At 45.6% G+C, this 25,111-nt stretch overlaps 1 protein-coding gene across 2 annotated transcripts in view; it reads left to right on the top strand.

The window, feature by feature from the left end:
* Positions 1-25,111, top strand: part of LOC126230334 (fatty acyl-CoA reductase 1-like) — a 263,811-nt gene that overhangs the window by 238,138 nt on the left and 562 nt on the right. The gene's annotated exons all lie outside the window — the stretch shown is intronic.

The raw sequence follows: 25,111 nt of genomic DNA, 5'->3' as shown, positions 1-25,111 counted from the left end.
AGTAACTCCCAGCAGTGCTACAGTGTTAGTGGTGTTCGTACAAAGCAGAGCAAAGGCAACGATAAACGAAGCGAACATTGTCCTATACCTACAACAGTCGCCGAAATTGTTGTTTCATCGATAAGGAACATAAGAAATTTCGCATTGCATTATATCTACAACAGTTGCAGAAGTTGGCATTTCGTCAGAAAGGAACCCAAGGAACCGCAGTGAGAAGGTGGTGGCAGATAAAATACTAGAGTTGCCGAAAGTTGAGTCAGTGGAATGTGTGATGTATACACTCGACGGTGCGGTCAATGTACATAAGGAGTGCAATGATGATCGCACACGCTTAACAGGTGAAAGTGATAATGAAACAGGTGTCTGGTCATGTAGTTTATCATCCTCGTCGGACAAAGAGCGACAAAATCCGTCTCTAGTGGAACATACTAAACGACAATCATTGTCCAAGGAGCAGGTACTAAACATCATTGCGCACGTGTAAGATAATCCACAACATAGTAAAAAAAAAACAATTACGTACAGATTTCGAATAATTCCGCAACAGTGTAACCGTGTAGTGCATAAGAAAAGGGGGCGCACTAAGAGAGTCTTATCAAGATCAACTAACATCAGTGTCTAACGCATTCTTACACAATTATGCCGATTGTTAATCTGCGTGGTAAATTGGCTGGAAAGTTATTTATTGTGCTGCGAGATGTAGGAGGTGCTCTGGCCCCTACTATTCTTTGTTGTGTGCATGATCTTGCAAAGGCAGTAGCGAATATTCAAGTCACAGCAAGAGAGAGTGGCAAAATTTGAGTAAGAGAATTACAACTGTGCCACGAGCACTGCTTTTAGCAACTTGATGGTCAAAATAACTTGCTTTTGCGTAATTCCTGGTCTGCGGATAAATATCATCCTTCTTTAGAGTAAACTATCCCTCCTGGAAAGTGTGTGACATTGCAATTCATGGCACCTAGAACCACAGGACAATTTCAGACTCTGGATGTTTGTTTTCTCCGTGCCTGTAGAACACATTGTCGCACTATCTGCAGCTACGACTTTAAGGGTGGCCAGTTTCAGGATAAGCTCCACGGCACAGTGTTTCGTATTCGGTTGCATCCCATCACATTCCACCAGCTCTCATCACCGCATTACGCCAGTATGATTCCATATTCGTTTTTTAAGAGTGGATACCTAGCTGGACGTCCTTCACAGTTTGTAGCTCCCAAGGAGTTCGATTTCATGATGGTGCGAATCTTAGTGATCACGGTGGCCCGCCATTTTTCATTCGGTGTTCATGGTGCAAGTCAGTGGTTTGTTTTGAGCATTTCTTGAATGTAGGCGATGTCCATATTGTAAAGAATAATGCATACATTCCATAGAAGCTTGATTTCTGCTCCTACCGGACACTCATTTTCTATCGCCCTCCTGATGCACACGATGAGTCATTAGCAGCTAATGTATTTCCTGTCGTGAATGTTACCACTTTAAAATGAGCCTTACTTCAGATTGAACTTGCGACCTAGCACTCAAGTGGTTTCTTGTGAGTGTGAAGAATAAACGAGAAATGTTTTCAGTTCCTGTTCTTCTGCGACAAATATGTCGATTCTAGTACACATATTGATATATTTAGGTCGTTGGCCACTGTCTTATTTAAGTAATCATTCCAGCGTTCGCTTGAAATTATTTATGAAAACAACAGAAAACCACGATCACAATGAGCAGACAGAACATAAACCTCTATGCTTCCGAATATAAGCCCAGAGTCTTGACAACTGCACTGTTTCATTCGTTTCATGTGTAAAGTACAATGCTCATTTACTTGTTACACTAGGAGAAATTCTTCTTTATTGTGCAAAAGAATAAATGGTCACCATTGCAACGCAGAAGTGTAAGATTTCGCTCAGAGGTGCTCTGCAACATCGCCCTCGGACACGGTGGCGTTTCAGACAGCAACCACACATCACTTCTTCTCTTGACGCCTCTTCGGTGGAGGTCAGGACCGCAACGCAACGCCGTGAAATCACATAGTTTAGTAATGGGTGGCCGAAGAACACATCGCCTCTGAGAATCGACACGAAAAGGCCTCAGGAGGTAGTATAATGGGCGTCAATGAAACCAGCCCTTCCCTTGAGGCGTTGGTTTACAAACATCTCGCCGTCAGAACGAATGTTTGCAACGCCGTGTGGAACAGGACGACGTTCTTTACAACTTTCGACGCTGCTGATACACCCTGTGTCCTTCTCTAAGGACATCGTGGGGCTACAGCCCCACTGTACGAGATATGACGTCTTTGGAGTGTACTGCGACTAAAATTTTTGCTCTGGTGTACACGTTCTGCACACTCATCAGCAGATACTGGAGCAGCAGTTTAGTGCCACTCAGTTGTAGGGTATCGAAGAGGTTGCCTGACTGCAGGAGCCTATATGGCTTGGGCGAGGTGTTTCTTTACACAGTGCATTTTTAAGTTGCTTAAAAAAAGTGTGCGGCTGGCAGAGAGGATGTTGCTGAGCTGGGGGGTGCTACAGAGACCCTTTGCCGCTATATTCACCCACGTATCATGGTCGTATCTCCCACGGTCTCGCTACAGAAGAGTGCAAAACAGGGAGTCTAAGAAACCATCAATACCCTTTTGACGCTTCGGATCACGTTAAATTTTCGTTGAATGGTTTTGAACGGTCCCTAATGGTACTACCAAAGCAAAAATTGCGGTCGAGCAGCATTCCAAATGATCAGATCACATTCAATTGGCTGGCAGCACCGCATTGTCCTTAAAGAACGGTTGAATCGTCAGGGTGTCAGCAGCGACGAAAGTTGTCAAGAACGAAATCCTGTTGCACATCGCACTTCTAACAATCGTTTTCGACAGCAAGATGTGAGTGTAAGAACGCATCAAAGAAAGGGTTGGTCTTCATTAACGCCTTTCACACCTTTAGAAATCTTCGTGACGATTCTGAGCGGCAGTGTGTCTGAAATGTATTTCTCGATCACACACAGCAGAACCGTGTGATTTCAGAGCTGGGCGTCGCGCTTCTGACCTTCATCGCAGAGGCGTCAAGAGAAGTGGCGAGACCTCGTTAAGTGGGGGAGAGGGGAGGAGGGGGTTACGGCCTTCCCATCGTGTCACACGTCCACAGTGGCGGCGGGCGGAGCCATCGTTAACACACGTCACACTTAACATGAACTATTGAGCTCTGTCCCATTTTTCTCACATGTATCAACATCTTGCTGTCTGAAGCGTCGCCGACTCGCAGGGCGTCAAGCTTTTGTACTGTTGCGGAGGCAGCTTTGAGCCAAATTTCAAACTTCTGTGTCGCAATGCAAGAATGTGGCTAGGTGTCAAAAAAAGCGACCCTTTAATTTGCGCAGTATAGCCATGCAGTGTCTTTCAGTTCCTATTTTCTGTACATACCAGATTATTTCAGTATTGCAAATATACTGCAATGCGTCTGTGTCTTGCTGTCCACATACCTCAAAGATAGCGTCTCCTCATCATGTAAGACGCTGAGCTCACAGGCACACTGAAACATTAGCATTACGAACAAACGAATCAGTGTGTGCAATTAACCAATCAAATTCATTACACTGTGAAAGTTTACTGCAATATGACAGTTGTGTTTTAGTCGCTATTTTATTAACCAATACTTCGACTTCTCAAGGTAATCTTTACTTTTGTATCATGCTTTGTTTAACAGCAAAGTATTGACTACCTTCTCAAATAAAATTGCGCTTTACACGAAATATCATGGGCTACGTCCCAACAACGTTACGGATCTCCTTTTGCCAAGCTTAGTGCAGTAACTCAACGTGACATGGACTCTACAAGTCGTTCGATGTCCCACGCGGAAATGTTGGCCGTGCTGCCTGTACAGCCCTCCATAATCGCGAAACCGTTGCCGGTGCAGGATTTTGTGCGCGAACTTACCTCTCGATTATGACCCATAAATGTTCGACTGGTAGCCAAATAATTCGCTCGAATTGAACAGAGTGCTCTTCAAACCAGTCGCGAACGATTGTGGCCCCGTGACATGGTGCACTGCCATACATAAAAATTTAATCTTTGTTTGCAAACATGAAGTCCATGAATTGCTGCAAATGGTCTCCAAGTAGCCGAACATAGCTGTATCCATTCAATGATCGGTTCATTTGGACCAGAGAACCCAGTCCATTCCGTGTAAACAAAGCCCAAACCATTATGGAGCCACCATCAGCTTGCACAGTGCCTTGTTGTCGAATTGAGCTTGTGGCTTCACGAGGTCTGCAGCGCACTCGAACCCTGCAATCAGCTTTTGTCCACCGAAATCGGGACTCATCCGCGCAGGGCATGGTTTTCCAGTCGTCTACGTTGCAACTAATATGGACACGAGCCCACGAGAGGCGCTGAAGGCGATGTCCCGCTGTTAGCAACTTAGGTCGCCTGCTGCCACAGCCCATTAACGCCTAATTTGGCCTCACTGCCTTAACAGATACGTTCGTCGAGCGCTCCACATTGATTATCGTGGTTGTCATGCAGTGGTTCTTGTCTGTTAGCAGTGACAACTCTACGCAAACGCCACTGCTCTCGGTCCTTAACTGAGAGTCGTCGGCCACCGTTGTCCGTTGTGAGAGATAATGCTTGAAATTTGGTATTCTCGGTACACTCTTGACACTGTCATTGAATTTCCTAACGATTTCCGAAATGAATTCCCCATGCGTCTAGCTTCATCTACCACTCCGCGTTCAGAGTCTGTTGGTTTACGTCGTGAGCCCATAATCACGTCGAAATACTTTTCGCATGAAACACCTGAGTACAAATTACAACACCGTCAAGGCCGTGCGCTTTTATACCTTGTCTATGCGATACTGGAGCCATCTGTATACATGCATATCGCTATCCCATGAATTTTGTCATCTCCATGTAATTATCTACTTTGTCTCCTTTGGCAATTTATTATGGAATTTTAATAGATGATAGAACATTATGGTTTGAGTATTGACCTGCTAAGTGTGTGTCTACGAATTTCATGTATACTGGCATACTTACCATTCTTTTCTATGATTTCCAAAATATATTCATTCATGTAGTCACCTGAAGTACTGAAGATAGCCATATTTTAAATAATTCTATACACCGAATGCGACCAGCTCTTTTACTTATTTTTCTTTTGCTCCTTTTCTGCTGTTTGAAACATGTGTACACATTTTGTGCATGTGATTCCCACAATGCCATCTCACAGTTACTGTTGTGTCTAGACAAGACAGCCTAGACACAATGAGAGGAAGCCGAAAGGCACGCGCTTAACTCACGTAGGCTGGCGGGAGGTCTGAAACAGGATACGTAATGAATGCTATAAAGAAAAGTACGTAGCTTCTGGAATACTTAACTTTAATCCACATTTGTAGAACATCGCTCTTGATGATACATTAATAGAATCTCAATATCAATTGAATACGGCGCTTTGCTAGGTCGTAGCAAATGTAGCTGAAGGCTATGCTAACTGTCGTCTCGGCAAATGAGAGCGAGCGTATTTGTCAGTGATCCCCTTCTGGCAAAGTCGGCTGTACCACTGGGGCGAGTGCTAGTAAGTCTTTCTAGACCTGCCGTGTGGTGGCGCTCGGTCTGCTATCACTGACAGTGGCGACACGCGGGTCCGACGTATACTAATGGACCGCGGCCGATTTAAAGGCTACCACCTAGCAAGTGTGCTGTCTGGCGGTGACACCACAGTTACTAACGGAGTACAGTGAGTGAGTCGATCTACAGTGAAAAATTATGGATAATTTTTGGGGAAATTTTCTGAGTGCTTTGGTGTAAGTGACTGTGGTCTACCATGCCTTGTCACACAATAATTGCATTTAGTTTGATTTCTTACGCGCATTTATCTTTGTATTGTATTTAAAGTACCCGCACCACAGCTGTTCACGGTATGCACTGTGTCTCTCGTTCGTAAACAAACTAGCTCCACTGACTCACGCTACTTTCTGCTCACAAACAGCAATGTCCACTATATTCTTCACCCGCTATCTTACGTTCAGTATTCCTCGGTTCTGTCTTGGGTTTGTTCTTGGGGCAGTGTTAGATGTATTTAGCAGTACCAGACAATAGTGTGCATTGATGTACTCATGAAGAGTTTTCCAATGTGCACCTTATGTAAGGTTTCTCTCATCACAGTGGAAGAGCGGTGCAAAAACGACAGCGGCATCCTAGACGTCAGAGACACGCCACCGCACCCAATCTGTACGAGAGTTACACGCGGTTGGTGACTATCCAACCACTAGTAGCTAGCGTGTTCCACAAACTCTGAACAAAGTTGAACAACTATTTCGAGAATTTTGCATGAACAACAATTACACCTGTATCATCCACAGAAGGTGAAGTCATAGAAGGCAGTGTACTATCATCTCGAATAAAGTTTGCAAATTCTTACACAGTGTACAGGCAAGCACTGTTTTAATATTTTTGTTCTGTTTACAGACGACGCCAAGTCACAAGAGAGGGCGTTTCCAACAATAGAAAAACCCATGAATGGTATGATAAAAACCCTCACGCGATAATTTTTTTTTTGTGGTTTTAGGGCGCACAACTACAATGGTCATTAGCACCCAGACTAAGTTAGGAATGCACCGTGAGGCACGAGGTTAAAGCAGCAACTAAAAGGGACAATACTATAAAAGACATAGACAGGCAGAGGATTAAAAAAAACAGCATAATCAAATGTCCTTGACAGGTTTGTCAAGTTGATAAAACGAAGAACGGGAGCAGCTGTGTTAACCCTACGAAGTTGTGAATGTATCGATATAGTGGGCGGCGGGTGACGGGTATTTTCGGCGATTTTCTGTTTTCTACGCCTAGGGGTCCAGACTTTGATCAGTAATCAAAACGTTTTAAGGCCCGAGTTCAGTTCCAGTCACTACTCGACTTCTGAATCACAGTCACCAGCTATCGTCGTCAAATACTTCTGATACAAGAAGTCGCCCTTGTTCTCCCAGCGGTCCTCTCAAAGAGGGCTTGTTCGAGAGCGTGCTAAAAAGTACTGCCTCGGAAATTTTTATGGGAATCAAAGTTTTTTAACTTAAACAAACGTCATTAAAATTCTACATTTTCATTCTTCATGTCTAAATATTTATTTCTCAACATAGTCACCGTGCTGCTACCTTTGGACCAAAATAACACATGGTGGGTGAAGAGAGGAGGACATACACATAGAACAAACAAAGAGGGAGTTTTGTTGCCAAAGTAAGTCCACTAGCAGTATACATTTGAGGATGAAGTTTCTACTATGTTCGTGTGGAGCACAAAACTGTGTGGACGTGAATCTTGGACTGTGGGATAATCGGAAAGGAGAGAGTACAAGCGTTTTAGATGAGGTGCGAGAAAAAGATTTTGAAAATTAGGATAGGCCAGGTAGGTAACACATGGACATCGTTGAGAAGAAATGACAGGGTGATAGGACATGTGCCAACACATCAAGTAATAAACTGATGGTACGTGAGGGAGCTGCAGAGCATAAGAATATGGAGATAATGTCCGAGAATTACATATATCGATCAAATAAATGAGGACTTTAGGTGACAGTGCTACTCCTGAGATGAAGAGGTTGGCAATGGAGAGGATTTATTGTGGGACTGATAACACCACTAAAGAAATATAAATGTGATTATACCTTACGTACTTTGTGGTAATCTGAACAGAGTAGAGTACAAAACGTTTCTTCCGCACAGTTACTACAAAATGCCCAACTGAGAATTCATCGATCTGTGCAAACTGAGCACGACAGGAATTAGACACGTTTTGCACTCTATTTAAGAAGCACGCTAATGCAAGCTGCGATAGGTCGCCATGGTGCTCTTCCATGGACAGTGAAAATGGACTTCTTGTTCTGGAGGCACGTAAGGAGCCTATTTTGCGAGACTCAGATCGACCTGTTTGCTAGGGATGTCGCAGCAGCAACAGATAGGCAACCGGACTCCTGGGATTCTTGAGCATGCACGCCAGTGGATGTTTCGTCGCACTAGACACTGTTGTGATCGTGGTGGTCCGCATTTGGAACAACACTTGTAAGGAAACATTTATGTATTGATTGCGGACTGTTCTGGACACCGATAGAGCAGACTAAGCCCACTGTCATGAAAGCGTACGCGTTTATCTGAGGGCTGTTCTGTCATCACGGTCTAACATAAGAGTCGTGTTGCCCACTGCGACAGTAGCACACCAAACTGCCTGGAAGTTACATTGTTCGACGCGATCTTGCGAAAGCGAATAGTAATTGCTTACAATAGTACAATGGTTTTTACCAACGGGAGCGAGAGTAGAGCAATAACTTGCAACAACAAGAAGACCCCACGTCTGACCTTTTTGGATTCCTAAAGATCTTCCGAAAATATGAAACGCTACATTTTAGAGCATATCATTTACGATTCTCTTGTAAATTTCAGGTATTTGCTGAAGGTGACCTTTTCCTTATAATAGCAGTAAGTGGCCACTAAACACCAGCAGACCTGACCTTTTGCAGTAAGGAGTCGAACATCTACTCAACAACATCAAGTTTTGTTCACTACATTTCCAATCAAATCAATGAACGGAGAAATAGGAAACTTATTCGGAATGCGATACATACATATACGAGGCCTGTTCAGAAAGTAAGCTCCGATTGATTGCCAAATGAAACCACAGTGAACATCAGAAATGTTTTACTTGTAACAATTAGCTACACCTTTCAGCTACTTCTCTACGTAGTCGCCGTTCTGACTTAGACTTTTGTCATAGCGTTGTACCAACTTTTCAATAGCCTCATCATAGAAGGCAGCCGCCAGTGCTTTCCGCCAATTCTCCACGCTGGCCTACACCTCGTTGTCTGTGTCAAAATGTTGTCTTCAAAGACAGCGGTTCATGTGACCAGAGATGAAACTCAGGGGAAGACAATTGCAGACTGTATTGTGGGTAATCTAACATTTCCATTTGAAAACGATGCAGGAGCATCTTCATTGCCCCTGCAGAATGAGGCTGAGAATTGTCTTGAAGACGAAACAGCACGACAGTTATGTAGTGTTAGCTGCATAGCTTCAGGCGAAATTTCTCACCAGGCCCTCGTACTTGGCGGCAGACACTATTTTCTAGACATCTTTACGCACTCACTGCGAGCTCAGAAATGAGAAGAGCGACGTGATGCTAACTGGGGTTATACTAGAGACACTACCCAACACATCTGTGCAAAGCTTTATCGGATTTTCATAGTCGTTTCAATTTCGCGACCGATAGGAGCTTACTTTCTGAACGCCCCTCGTAGTATTTAACATACCATATAACTCTTGAAATCTGAAACAGAAGGGAAAAACACACAGACGTGACAATAACGTCGAAATCAAAACAACTATTTCCCAACCAAGAAGAAACCAATTCCACAACTCTTGCTACATCTGGCCCTAAACGGCAAGAATCATATTAATACATCTCCAGAGAACCTTACACACCATTTCTCGCAGCGACTTCTATTTAGTTTGCGTGCCTATGGAGTCTCGTCTCAGTTGTCTGACTGATTCGTGATTTCGTGTCAGAACAGGTAACAGAAAGTCATCGTGTAAAACAGAAGTAACAGCTGGTGTTCCCCAAGAAAGTGTTATGGGCCCAGCCGGCCGCTGTGACCGAGCAGTTCTAGGCGCTTCAGTCCGGGATCGCGCTGCTGCTACGGTCGCAGGTTCTGATCCTGCCTCGGACTGTATGTGTGTGATGTCTTTAGATTAGTTAGGTTTAAGTAGTTCTAAGTCTAGGGGACTGATGACCTCAGATGCTAAGTCGCATAGTGCTTAGAGCCATTTGAACCGTTTGTTATGGGCCATCTGTTGTTTCTGATCTACATTAACGATTTAGGACCCAGTCTGAGCAGACCTCTTAGATTGTTTGCCGATGATGCTGTCATTTACCGTCATGTAATGTCATAGATGATCAAAACGAATTTAGAAATGCTTCAGACAAGACGTATTTATGGTGAAAACCGTGGCAGTTGACCCTCAGTAATGAGAAGTGTGAAGTCATCCAATGAGCATTAAAAGTAATCCGATAAATTTCGGTTACGCAATAATCACATAAATCTAAAGGCTGGAAGCTCACCTAAATACAGTTACGAACAACTGAAAATTGACACCGGCACATAGATAATGTTGTGGGAAAAGAAAGCAACCCAATGACTGCGATTTATTGGCAGTACACTTAGAAAATGTGGCTGGTCACTAAAGAGGCTGCTTATCTTGGGCTTTTCCGCCCTCTTCCGGAGTACTGAGATGCTGTGTGAGATACGTATTACATAGGTCTGACGGAGGACATCGGAAAAGTTCAAACAAGGACAGCTCGCTTTATATGATTTCGAAATACGGGAGAGGGTACCAGGATATGATGAAGAAAATGGGGTGGAAGTAGTTAAGACTGAGGTACTTTTCGCTGCGGCAGCAAGTTCTCATTAAACTTCAAACACCAACTTTCTCCCCCGGCTACACTGGTGTCCAAAATTAAGGCAACAAACGGATATTTTGCAAGGTTACTTTTATTTTTCCAGAAAATGGTACAAAAACCTGACAGTAAACTTGAAACAATGGAAACAATACAGAAAGTAATACAAAAAGTTCTTCGTTTTTTCCAACCTTTCCCCAAAGCCGGCCTTGGTGGCCGAGCGGTTCTAGGCGCTACAGTATGGAACCGCGCGACCGCTACGGTCGCAGGTTCGAATCCTGCCTCGGGAATGGATGTGTGTGATGTCCTTAGGTTAGTTAGGTTTTAGTAGTTCTAAGTTCTAGGGGACTGATGACCTTAGAAGTTAAGTCCCATAGTGCTCAGAGCCATTTGAACCATTTCTTTTCTTTCCCCAATGTTTGGGTCCAGAAATCGTGTTTCATGTACACTCCAGATGCGAATCCGTCGAGAAACACTCTCCAGGCGAAATCGGAACTCATCTGTGAAAAGAACATTGGCGCTCCGTTCGACCGTCCAAGTGGAATGTTGATGGCTCCACGTTACCTTCTGTGAAGACATTCCAGAGGTAAACAGACAGTAGATCTCTAACAGTAAAGGCTACTCTGCTGAAGCCTCCTGTACACTGTTTACCTCGATACAACCCATCCAGAGGATGCTGCGACGTGAGATGCCAGTTGCCATGCAGTACTAAGGCTGTACTGCCGTGCCCTTACAGCCAAATAACCGTCCATTCTTTCTGATGACACACGTGGTCGGCCCTACACTGCTCTTTGGGATATTGTTTCAGTCTCTATAAATGTCACCACATCCCAGAAACAACAGAATTCTGGTACCGCGCGCTGCGGAATTTTAATCCCCGCCAGACGTCACGGACGTCGAAGACCCCTAGAGGTCTCTGCACCATCGCGCCGTAAGCTGTGGCGGCGCGCGCCTCCTGGCCCGCATTTAGTGTGAGTGCGCCACAGTGGAACACGTGGTTCCAGCGGCCAATAGCGGCGCCCCCGATAGAGTACTTAAGCACCTGCCTCTCGCTCAACCAGGCAGTCTAACCTTGGGTACGTCTCTGGACACATCGCTTCGCCTTAGACAGCTTATTTACTTTCTTGTTCTATGTACGAGTGGACGTGGATTGTTCACGGGCCACTCCAAGGGTCCAGCAGCGCCTTCCGTCACTTCAACCCCACGAGATTACAGAGTACCTAACGGCTCAACACAAAAGTTTTGTCTCAAATACAGATAGCGTTTAGGATCAGTGGACAAAGTTCAAAACCATCGTACAATATGCGTTAGATGAGTATGTGCCAAGCAAGATCGTAAGAGATGGAAAACAGCCACCGTGGTACAACAACCGAGTTAGAAAACTGCTGCGGAAGCAAAGGGAACTTCACAGCAAACATAAACATAGCCAAAGCCTCGCAGACAAACAAAAATTCTTCTTCTTCTGTAGTGGTCAATCCAAGGATTGGTTTGCAACAGCTACAATGGCAGCTTGTCTCCATTCTGAGCGTCTTTCAGCTTTTCTCTTCATTTCTTTATAGGTGTTACATCCCACATCTTTCGCGATTTGATCCATGTACCTCAGTCGTGGTCTTCCTCTTGGTCTTTTTCCCTCGAGATATCCCTCTATGATTGTGTTCAGTCCTTTATGTCTTAATAGATGGCCTGTAAATTGCACTCTTCTTTTAACAATGAAACTCCAGAAGCTTCCCTTCTCACCTGCTCTTTCCAGAACCACTTCGTTTGTGACCTTGTCGATACATTTTATTTTGAGCATGCGTCTATAGCACCACATTTCAAAAGAATTTAGCTTCTGGTCTTCCTCTGTCCCGAGAGTCCATGTTTCACACCATAGCATGCCACACTCCACACATATGATTTCAAAAATCTTTTCCAGATTTCAAGGCTGATGCTCTTAGATGTTAATATGTTTTTCTTCTTGTTAAAAGCAGCCTTCGCTAGAGCTATTCTACTTCTCACTTCTGCCTTGCTCCTTCCATCCCTGGTAATATTACTGCCCAGATAAGTAAATTTATCAACTTGTTCGAGCAGTTCATTGCCTACATGAACTTGGACTTTCACTTGATCTTCTTTGTCGCATGCCATTACTTTTGTTTTTGCTTTATTAATTCTCATATTAAATTCGTACACAGACCAAAAATTACGCGAAGCGAAATGTAGTGTGAGTAGGGCTATGCAAGAGGCGTTCAGTGAATTCGAAAGTAAAGTTCTATGTACTGACTTGGCAGAAAATCCTAAGAAATTTTGGTCTTATGTCAAAGGGGTAGGTGGATCAAAACAAAATGTCCACACTCTGTGACCAAAATGGTACTGAAACAGAGGATGACAGACTAAAGGCCGAAATACTAAATGTCTTTTTCCAAAGCTGTTTCACAGAGGAAGACTGCACTGTAGTTCCTTCTCTAGATTGTCGCACAGATGACAAAATGGTAGATATCGAAATAGACGACAGAGGGATAGAGAAACAATTAAAATTGCTCAAAAGAGGAAAGGCCGGTGGACCTTATGGGATACCAGTTCGATTTTACACGGCGTACGCGAAGGAACTTGCCCGCCCCCCCCCCCCCCCCTCCCCTTCTTGCAGCGGTGTACCGTAGGTCTCTAGAAGAGCGTAGCGTTCCAAAGGATTGGAAAAGGGCACAGGTCATCCCCGTTTTCAAGAAGGGACGTCGAACAGATGTGCAGAACTATAGACCTATATCTCTAACGCCGATCAGCTGTAGAATTTTGGAACACGTTTTATGTTCGAGTATAATGACTTTTCTGGAGACTAGAAATCTACTCTGTAGGAATCAGCATGGGTTTCAAAAAAGACGATCGTGTGAAACCCAGCTCGCGCTATTCGTCCACGAGACTCAGAAGGGGTTCCCAGGTAGATGCCCTGTGTCTTGACTTCCGCAAGGCGTTCGATACAGTTCCTCACAGTCGTTTAATGAACAAAGTAAGAGCATATGGACTATCAGACCAATTGTGTGATTGGATTGAAGAGTTCCCAGATAACAGAACGCAGCATGTCATTCTCAATGGAGAGGAGTCTTCCGAAGTAAGAGTGATTTCAGGTGTGCCGCAGGGGAGTGTCGTAGGACCGTTGCTATTCGCAATATACATAAATGACCATGTGGATGACATCGAAAAATCACTAAGGCTTTTTGCAGATGATGCTGTGGTGTATCGAGAGGTTGTAACAATGGAAAATTGTACTGAAATGCAGGAGGATCTGCAGCGAATTGACGCATGGTGCAGGGAATGGCAATTCAATGTCAATGTAGACAAGTGTAATGTGCTGCGAATACATAGGAAGATAGATCCCTTATCATTTAGCTACAAAATAGCAGGTCAGCAACTGGAAGCAGTTAATTCAACAAATCATCTGGGAGTAGGCATTAGGAGTGATTTAAAATGGAATGATCATATAAAGTTGATCGTCGGTAAAGCAGATGCCAGACTGAGATTCATTGGAAGAATACTAAGGAAATGCAATCCGAAAACAAAGGAAGTAGGTTGCAGTACGCTTGTTCGCCCACTGCTTGAATACTGCTCAGCAGTGTGGGATCAGTACCAGATAGGGTTGAGAGAAGAGATAGAGAAGATCCAACGGAGAGCAGCGCGCTTCGTTACAGGATCATTTAGTAATCGCGAAAGCGTTACGGAGATCATACATAAACTCCAGTGGAAGACTCTGCAGGAGAGACGCTCAGTAGATCGGTACGGGCTTTTGTTAAAGTTTCGAGAACATACCTTCACCGAAGAGTCAAGCAGTATATTGCTCCCTCCTACGTATATCTCGCGAAGAGAGCATGAGGATAAAATAAGAGAGATTAGAGCCCACACAGAAGCATACCGACAATCCTTCTTTCCACGAACAATACGAGACTGGAATAGAAGGGAGAACCGATAGAGGTACTCAGGGTACCCTTCGCCACACACAGTCAGGTGGCTTGCGGAGTATGGATGTAGATGTAGATGTAGATGTAGATGTAGACGGTTCCAGTAGACGTTACAACATTTTGGCGACGAGGTAAACGGTGGTCGTTGTTGGTATGGAGGCCAGGTTGGTCTGTCTGCTGGAGCAACAGCAGCAGCTCATGCGGCAGCAGCAGCTCCAGTTAGACATATTACAAAAGTCGCTGCAGTTGCTAACGGACAAAGTCGATGCCCGGGACGCGTTGCCACAACAGCTTCCGAGTCCTCGGGTGTCCGATGCTTTCCCACGTCGGCCGTCGTTTCCGCCCTTTAATGACTCTAAAGAGGACTGGGAAACCTACTTGCATCGGCTGAAACAACATAATTTTACGGCTTTTCAAGTCACGGACTACTCTTTTCAGCGGTCGTTGATTTTGTCTTGGGCCTCCCCGGACACGTTCTTTCTTCTCCCCATGTTGGCACGGTTGTCCGATCCTGTGGCTCTCTCTTTCCAGGAGATCTGCCTTTTTGCTGACAAACTATTATTCCCATCGCTACCACGTGGTCGCCTCTCGGCTGGAGTTCCACCAGTACCATAAACAGCCGGGTCAATCGTATCGCTCCTGGTCACGGACTTGCAGGGTCTCAGCCGTCGATGCGATTTTACGTGCACCAGTCAGCAGTGTAAGTCTTCGTATGCGGACTCCCTGATCCAGGGAGGTCCGCTCTGCGGCGTTGAAACTCGACATCCCCTCCTTGGAAGAGATTCTCCACATTTCCCACTCCTTTGAGATTGCTCAAGCCGCTAACGAGCGTCTTATGGCGCGACCGCAGGTGGCGGCGATCGCGGCGTTACGACGGGTTCCGCCCTCGTGACATCGACGTGGCCCGGCCGACAGAGGCCAGTGCCGTCGGGACTCCTCGTTGTCCGACGTCTCTATGGCATCGGCGCCTTCGGTCGCCCCTCGTCGCCGGTCGCGCGACCCACTTCCCTCTTGCCCACAGTGCTTTACTGCCAGTTCGCGGGCTGATTGTCCCCACCGCTGGAAAACGTGCACGCTGTGTAACAAGGAGGGCCACATCCGATCTGTTTGTAGTAGTCATTCGACTCGCTCCAGTCCTGCCCCTCCTGGTCCTCAAGATACAGTCCATGCTCTGCGGTCGTTCGTCCCACAGGACTACCCGTCAGTGCGGAAGTTTTTCCTCAATCTCCGCATTTTCACTCAGGATGTCAGTTTTCATGTCGACACTTGGGCCACCGTCTCTCTAATTAATATGACGACATTTACCTGGCTGGGCTCATTTGCATTGTCGCCTCCCTCTCACCATTTGGTCGCCTACAGAGACAGTTCCATTCTCCTTCATCAGCAGCCCAGGCGACGTACAAGCATGTTTCCCAGTTCCTTACCCTCTTTGTCGTCGACCATCCGCCGGCTTCGAATATTTTTGGCCTGGATGCGTTTCAACTGTTGGGCTTTTCAATTTCCGACGAAGTTAAGGTCGTTTCCACGGCTGCTCCCTCTTAGGACTTGGACGATCTGTGCTCCGCTTTTGCGCCATTGTTTGGACCGGATCTCGGATGTGCTTCCGGCTTTCAGGCACACATCACCCTACGGCCGGATGCACAGCCTCGCTTTTTCCAGGCCCGGCCCTTTCCAGTGGTTTTACGACCAGCGGTCAAGCAGGAACTTGATCGGCTCCAGGCCGCTGGCGTGCTGGAGCCTGTATAGTGCGTAGGTGATATCACGGCTGTGTAGGGACTTCGGCGCTACTGTCAATGCTCAGTCCCTGATTGACACTTACCCCATTCCCCGACAGGAAGGCCCTCTTGCCAAGCTTGCCGGGGGAGATCGACCTGGCTGAGGCATAACACCAGTTGCCCTTGGATGCCGAATCTCAGAACATCATGGTTATCAACACGCCTTTCGGATTGTATAAGTTCAAGCGCCTTTCCTTTGGTGTCTATTCGGCGCCGGCCATTTTCCAGCGATTCCTGGAGCAGCTTACACAGCCTATCCCTGCCTGTGTGAATTATCTTGGTCACCGGGCGTTCCCGCCAGGTACACTTGCAAAACCTCAGTGCCTTATTTCACACTCTGCTGGTTTACACTGTCGGCTGGACAAGTCTTGTTTTTTCGAACCGAAAGTGAAATGCTTAGACCACTGGCTTAGCAAAGAAGTCATTCGCCCTTCGGGTCGTAATGTTGCGGCCATTGAGGCCCTTCCTCGCCCCAAGAACTTATCTGAACTCTAGGTGTTTTTGAGCAAGGTTACTTATTACTTAAAGTTTTTGCCCCAGGCTACCTCCATTGCTCAACCCCTCAATCACTTGCATAACAAAGGGGTACCTCTTGATTGGACGCCTGCCTGTGACCAGGCTTTTCTCCGTTTAAATCGATGCTCAAGTCCGCCCCTTGTCTTACTCCCTTTTCTTCGGATGGCCCCTAGGTTGTGGCAGCTGATGCATCGGCATATGGCACTGGGGCCGTCCTTGTGTGCCAGGATGCCAATGGCTCCAAACAGCCCATCGCTTATGCCTCTAAGACGTTGACCCCAGCACAACAGAACTACTCCCAGATTGAAAAGGACACTCTGGCGATCGTGTTCGCTGTCCAAAAATTTCACACCTATCTCTTTGGGGCAAATTCACCCTCCTGACGGACCATAAACCCTTGGTTACACTTTTTGGACACCACTCTCACCTTCCAGAGCGGCCACCTCAACGTCTCCAACGCTGGGCATTGTTTTTACACCCACCGCCCACCATGCTAACGCGGACGCTTTGTCACGTCTCCCAGGAGGCCCCGATCCTGCCTTTGACCAACAACAAGTCCTCTGCTTTCACATTGATTCCGCCGCCGCTACCCTGTGTTGCCGCAGGTTCTCAACTATGTGGTCCACGGGTGGCCGTCCTATGTTACTCGTCGGATGCAGTCCTATTTCAACCCCTGGTGCCACCTGTCCCACAGGCTCTCTGTGGTCTATGATGTCCTTCTGTTGGCCACAGAGTCAGATGCCCATCACCTGGTCATCCCTCCAAAATTGCAGCTTAGGGTGCTCGGTTTGTTACACCACGGGCACTGGGGTATGTCCCGAATGAAAGTTTTGGCTCGCCAGCATGTGTATTGGCCCGGCATTGATGGCGACATTGAGCTCCTGGTCCGTGGGTGCACTGTCTGTGTGCGTCACCGGGCAAGCTCCCCTCAGTCGTTTGCACCCTGGCTTGTGCCTCGCTGGCCCTGCGATCGGATCCATATCGATTTTGCAGGCCCATTTTTGGGGTCCATATGGTTACTCATCGTTGATGCCTACTCCGGATACCCATATGTTGTCTGCATGGCAGCCACCACTCATGGCCCTGGCCCAGATTCTCACCATTGAGGGCCTGCCACACATGTTGGTCTCTGATAATGGTCCCCAATTCACGGCGTCCTCCTTCCATGACTTCTGTCAGGCCAACAGTATCAAACATTTCTGTAGCCCCCTTTCCACTCTTGGTCCAATGGTGCAGCGGAGAGGCTTCTCCTCACTTTTAAACACCTGTTGACTAAGGTGATCGACACATCTCCAACCAAGTCGGCCCTCACCCTGTTTTTGAGCAGCTATCACACTACGCCAATTGACTGACGCAGTCCGGCAGAGCTCCTTCATGGACGACGGCCACGGGCCCTGCTCCATTTGCTGATGCCATCCTCCTACCACCGCCACTCCCGGCCCTCGCAGCGGTATGCCCCTTTCGCGGCCGTGTGGGCCCGCGAGTACGGGCGCAATTGGGGTTGGACACCCGCCACGGTCGTCGCGGTCCATGGGCGGCGTGTGACGTCGGTGCCGACGTCGAAAGGGTTGGAGCGCCGCCATTACAATCAGCTCCGCCCGCGTGCCGCCACGGGTCTCGTGCCGCTGCCTCTTCCCTTCAGATACAGACGTGGTCCTCGAGTCACCGTCTCTGCCCCCGGTTGCCGTCTCCCCGCGGGTCTGCCGCCAGCCCTCTCCGCCTCCGGGTGGATCGGCGGCTCCCTCCCCCACCCTGGACTCCGGATCGGTTGTCATGGATACCTAGGACGTCCCTTCCTCCCCGCCAATAGCTGTTGATGAGCCCAGTTCCTCTTCCCTCTGCCGCCATCCCCGCCAGACTTCATGGACGTCGAAAACCCCTAGAGGTCTCTGCACCATCGCGCCGTAAGCTATGGCGGCGCGAGCCTCCTGGCCCGCATTTAGTGTGAGGGCGCCACAGTTGAACACATGGTTCCAGCTGCCAATAGCGGCGCCCCCGGTAGAATACTTAAGCGCCTGCCTCTCGCTCAGCCAGCCAGGCTAACCCTGCGTACGTCTCTGGACACATCGCCTCGTGTTAGACAGCTTATTTACTTTCTTGTTCTGTGTGCGAGTGGACGTGGTTGTTAGGCTTTCTTGTGACTCCGTTGTTTCGATCTTGTTGTTCGTTCTGTCCTTCGTTGGTCGTGTCCGTCCTCTTCCGTTGTGTTGTTGTTCACGGGCCACACCGCCAGTCCCGCCGCGCTTTCCATCACTTCAACCCCGCGACCGTTCCGGTCGCCGTTACAAGAACGATTCAGTTTAAGCCATCGGGCCACATCAGTTTACGACTCTCCCGCTTCCATTCTTCCTGTGGCCCTCCACAGCAGAGAGTCTGTAGGCATATTCACTGTGCCACGCTGCACCGTCTGTGACTGTGTACACAGCGGTTGTGGGTGTGGGACGACCCTGCAAACATTACCCCACTTTATAGGTGCCCTGACGTCACTGCTGGCGTGCAGCTACATCTGTTGACAATTTGTATGACTATAACGTGAATTAGACAAAGGACGGGGAAATAGCAGTTTGTTGCTTTAATTTTGGACACCAGTGTGTCTTGTTGGCGCCCATCTGTATCTATAATCATAATAATAAAATAAGAGAAATCAGAGCTCACAAGAAAAGATTCAAGCGTTCGTTTTCCCCACATATTCTCTTCCTTTCAGCGGAGTAAGGTGCAGCTATGAATGTATTCGAAAGTATTTTTTCGTGAATAAGTTGTGTCTTTCGACAATTTACTCATGCTTGGAACACAAAATATAATTACTATTTCCTTAACTAAGTAGAAGGATAGAAACAAACTTTAATTATATGGTATTCTTTCTCCTCTCTAGGAAGGCTAGTGCCATTTCAGCTGTCAGATGGTAACAATTTTCACAGCAGTGAGTGTCGCAACTGTAGGCTATGTTACACTCCGCTATTACTCCATGTTTACTGTTGATCGTTCTGTTGATTGTATACTGTAGTGGCCTTCAGTTCCAAGTTGGTCTGATTCTACTCGCAGTGTTACTTTATGCTGCGCAAGCCACTTCATCTCCAAATGACAACTGAAACCTACATCTTTCTGATTCTATTTCCTGTATTTATCTCTTGGTCTTCCTGTACACCAGTACTTTCCTCAAATACTAAATTTGTGATCCCTTGATGTCTCAGAATATGTCATATCAACGGGCCTCTTCTTTTAGTCAAGCTGTGCCACAAATTTCTTGTCTCACCATTTCTCGCCAGTACCTTCTCATTAGTTACGCGATTTACCGATCTAATCTTCAGTATACTTCTGTAGCACCACAATTCAAGAGCCTCTATTCCTTCTTATCTACACTGTTCCGCTTCCATACGTACATGGCTACATCCCAGACAAATACCTACAGAACACATTTACTAACACTTAAAACCTATATTCAATGCTAACAAATTTTCGTTCTTCAGAAACACTGTTTTCCACTGCCAGTCGACGTTTTATATCTTCTCTACTTTGGCTATCAGATTTTTGCTGGCCGAATAGTAAAAGTCATCAACTACTTTTAGTGACTCTTCCCTAATCTAATTCCCTTAGCATCATCTGATTTCATTCAACTATTCCATTATATCTGCTTTACTTTTGTCAATTATCATCGTACAACCTCCATTAAAGACGTTACCGATTCTGTTCAACGGCTCTTCCAAATCCTTTGTTGTCTCTGACAGAGTTACAATGTGAAACTTCCTGGCAGATTAAAACTGTGTGCCCGACCGAGACTCGAACTCGGGGCCTTTGCCTTTCGCGGGCAAGTGCTGGCAGAAGCAAAGCTGTGAGGACCGGGCGTGAGTCGTGCTTCGGTAGCTCAGATGGTAAGGGTTAGCTGCCCTCTGTAATAAAAAAAACTTAGTTAATGGATCAATAACGAACTGAAACGGGTGTCTTGCGATGTCCGCACCGAGCAAATGACACGAACGAAAAAACGAAGAAAATGAGATTAAAAAAAAAAGTGGTAGAGCACTTGCCCGCGAAAGGCAAAGGTCCCGAGTTCGAGTCTCGGTCGGGCACAGAGTTTTAATCTGCCAGGAAGTTTCATATCAGCGCACACTCCGCTGCAGAGTGAAAATCTCATTCTGGAGAGTTACAATGTCATCAGCAAACATCAAAATAAAATTTTTATTGCTTCTCCCATAAATTTAGTTACTACTCCAAATTTTTCTTTGCCATCCTTTATTGCATGCTCAGTGTACGGATTGACTAACAACAGGTATAGGCTACAACCCTGTCTCACTCTCTTCTCAACCACAACTTCCCCTTCATGCCCCTCGAATCTTATAACTGCCATTTGGTAGCTGTACAAGGCGTAAATAGGCTTCCTCTTCCTGTATTTTACCCCTACTACCTTCAAAATATCAAACAGAGTATTCCAGTCAAAAGTCTACAGTTGCTAAAGAGGTAGGTCTGCCATTCCTTTACCTATCTTCTGCCCGCCCCGATAGCTGAGTGGTCAGCGTGACGGATTGCCGTCCTAAGGACCCGGGTTCGATTCCTGGGTCGGGGATTTTCTACTCTCAGGGACTGGGTGTTGTGTTGTCATCATCATCATTTCATCCCCAAACGGCGCGCAGGTCGCCCAATGTGACGTCGCATGTAATAAGACCTGCACCAAGGCGGCCGGACCTGCCCCGTAAGGCGCCTCCCGGCGAATGACGCCAAACGCTCATTTCTGTTACCTATCTTCTAAGTTAAGTCGTAGGTTCGGTACTGCTTCGCGAGGTCCTGCATTCCTGCGAAATCCCAAGCTGATCTTCCACGAAATCGGCTACTAACAGTTTTTACGTTCTTCTGTAAAGAATTCGTGTTTGTGTTATGCAACCATGACTTATCAGCCTGGTAATTCGGTACTGTTTCTACAGTGATGCTTTCAAGTTCATCGCCCTTGTATAAACTCTCTATATATTCCTTTTATCTTTCAGCTTTCCCTTCTATGCTTAGTATTGGTGTCACACCTGAGCTCTTGACAATGGTAGAGCTGCTTCACATTCCTCCAATCGCCTCTTTAATTTTCCTGTGGACTGTATCGTAGTGAAATAAGTTTCTAAATTCTTACGTTTGTCATCTAGCCATTCCTGCTTAGCCATTCTGGACTTCCTGGCAATATCATTTTTAGACGTTCGTAATCCCTTTCGCCTGCTTCATTTGCTGCATTTTTGTTTTCTCCTCTCAGCAGTTATATTCAATATGTCCTGTGATATACAAGAATCTCTACTAGGCCTTGTCTTCATACATATTTAAACCACTGCTGTCTTCACTATTTCATCCCTCAAAGGTACCCAACTGTCTTTTCTACTGTATTCCTTCCTTTGTTCTAGTCTATCGTTGCCTAATGCCCCCTATGAAATGCTCAACAGCCTCTCATTCTTTAACTTATTTAGGTTCCATCACCTTATTTTCCTATCATTTTTCAGTTTCTACAGTTTTAATCTCCAGTTCATAACTAATGAATTGTGCTCAGAATCCACATTTGCGCATGGAGATGTCTTGCAGTTTAAAATCTAATTCCTAAATCTCTACCTTACAGTTATATAATCAATGCAAAACATTCTAGTGTGTCTAGATCTTTTCCGTGTATACAACCATTTCACGGTTCTTAAACCAGAAAAGATTAAATTAGGCTGTGTGCAAAATTCTAACAAGTGGCTTTCTCTTTCATTCTTCTCCCGCAGTCCATACCATTTTTCATTCTTTTCTTTTTTCTACTGTCGAATTTCAGTCCCCCATCACAATTAAACGTTCGTTTCCTTTAACTATCTGAATAATTTGTTTTATCTCATCATACATTTCCTCAACCTGTTCATCATCTGCAGAGCTAGCTGGTATATGAAAGTCTACTAATGTCGTGAGTATTGAATCTGTGTCTTTCTTGACTGCAATAATGTGTTGACGATGCTGTTCATACTAGGTTAGCTGCATTCCTTTTTTTATTCATTATAAAACCTTTTCCTGCATTACCCCTATTTGATTTTGTATTTACAACCCTTTATTCCCCTGACCCAAGGTCTGTTCCTCTTGACACCAAACCTCACTTAGTCCCACTAGATCTAACTACAACCTACCCACTCCCATTTTTAAATTTTCGAACCTACCTGCCCAATTAAGGGATCTAACGTTTCATGCTCCGACCTGTAGATCGCAAATTCTGTCCCCCCTGATAATAAAACCTTCCTGAGTAGTCACCTCCCGGAAATTTTAACTATTTTACCTGCAAAACATTTTAGCCAAGACGATTCCATCATCATTTTACCATGGGATACAACTGCACGCCCTTGGGAACTGATTCTGTTTTAGTTTCCCCTTGCTTTCAGCCGTTTACAGCACTGTTGTAGCCAGGTCATTTTGGTTGATGTTACAAGGGCAGATCAGTCACTCATACAGAGTGTTTCCCCTACAACTACTAAAAAGAATATGGCCTCTCTTCAGGATCCACGTGATTGTTTGACCTCTAAGCAGATAACAGTCCATTGTTGTTACACATTCGGAATGGCTATCTCTATTGCTGAGGCACGCAAGCCAAGTCATCACCGACAGGGTCCATGGTTCATGGGGTGAAACCCCCATCTCCCGGTAGTCCTAATAGGCAACAACAATGTATTAAACCACTCTACACTACCACCAAAACAAGTGCAATGGAATTTCAAATAACAAGAGATTATTCTTAAAATGCACTGTACAATCTCAAAACTTCACTTGCATGATCTTAAAAGGATACTAGATATTGACTACAGCCAAACCTAGGACACAAGAATGTGATAATTTTATAATGAAAGGAGTTCTGTAGGTTAATCCTATTGGAACCTCATCTTACAGATAAATCCTTAGCGTTGAAATTACTATATAAACTAAAGAAAGTAATAATGTCGTGAATCAGGTAAAAACAGTGAGTGATATACGCATAAGAACTTTCGTTTTCTGAAGCACAGAAATCGTACTACTCATTTGGCGGACATTTCGTCAAATACTCGTAATGAAATACTTAAGTTAAACAAGATGGAGTTGAAGGGCTTTAAATGTTCTATCAGCCTTAAGCAGCAACAATATTTATGTTCCATGGAATTCATTGATGTTTTCCACTACATTATGGAACATTTAAAGCTTTCTCAACTTCCGTCACGCTTATTTTTCAGTATTTTATTGGAAAATAATGTGAGAAATTATAATAAATCAATAAATGCTGAATAATCACAGTTTATAACTTATCACTTCATGTAAATATCCTCCTGCAAAAGTATCTGTTTTCTTAGTATGCTTATTATCTCAGGATCTGAAACATGTAATTACCTTAGCCGTTAAAGAAGCTGTGCGAGAAAGTGTGAATTGCTGGTGCTGCGTTTGTTGTTGAGTTCCTTCTGCCATATAAGCGTATACACTCTAACACAAAAAGCCGGCCGAAGCGGCCGTGCGGTTAAAGGCGCTGCAGTCTGGAACCGCAAGACCGCTACGGTCGCAGGTTCGAATCCTGCCTCGGGCATGGATGTTTGTGATGTCCTTAGGTTAGTTAGGTTTAACTAGTTCTAAGTTCTAGGGGACTAATGACCTCAGCAGTTGAGTCCCATAGTGCTCAGAGCCATTTGAACCATCTAACACAAAAAGACGACATACCACGAAGGAATTAACTGAATAGAACGGAAATCGGAAGATATAATGTATGTGTAAAAACAAACAAATAATTGCAGTTCCTGAAGAATTGGATGATTTATTCAGGAGAAAGAGCTTCACAGACTAAGCATGTCAATAACACGTTGGTCCACTTCTGGCCCCTAGGCAAGCAATTATTCGGCTTGGCACTGAATGATAGACTTGTTGGATGTTGTTCTGGGGGATATTGTGCCAAACTCTTTCCAATTGGCATGTTAGGTAGTCAAAATCTCATGTTCGTTAGAGGGTTCCGTCCAAACATTCTCAACTGGGGAGAGATCCAGTGACCTTGCCGGTCAAGGCAAGGTTTGAGAACCACGAAGACAAGCGATACAATCTCTCGCTGTGTGTACAGGGAATTATCTTCCTAAAACGTAAGCCTGGGATATCTTGCATGGAAGGTAAGGGAATATGGCATCGTATATCGTTAACATATCTCTGTGGTGTAAGTGTGCCATGGATGACAACCAAACAGATCCTGCTATGAAATGAAATGGCTCCTCAGACTGTTACTCTTGGTTGTCGGGCCATATGGTTGGGATAGTCAGGTTTGTATCACATCGCTGTCTGCAGCATATGCAGATATATCTTTGCTGGTCATCAGGGCTCAGTCCTATGCAGAACTTATCACTGAAGGCAATTGTGTTCCAGTCAATGAGATTCCAGGCCGAAGACGTGTCTGGAGTCGTCCCAGATAGCCGTTGGATACCACCCTTATTGATGGCACCTTGCAGTCAAAATGAGCCCCGTTAATAAATACTGGAAAATAATCGTAACTGAAGCTGGGAAAGTGT

Source organism: Schistocerca nitens, unplaced genomic scaffold (assembly GCF_023898315.1).
Source record: "Schistocerca nitens isolate TAMUIC-IGC-003100 unplaced genomic scaffold, iqSchNite1.1 HiC_scaffold_380, whole genome shotgun sequence".
Classification (NCBI taxonomy): Eukaryota; Metazoa; Arthropoda; class Insecta; order Orthoptera; family Acrididae; genus Schistocerca; species Schistocerca nitens.
This window is presented reverse-complemented; position numbering and strand designations above follow the sequence as displayed.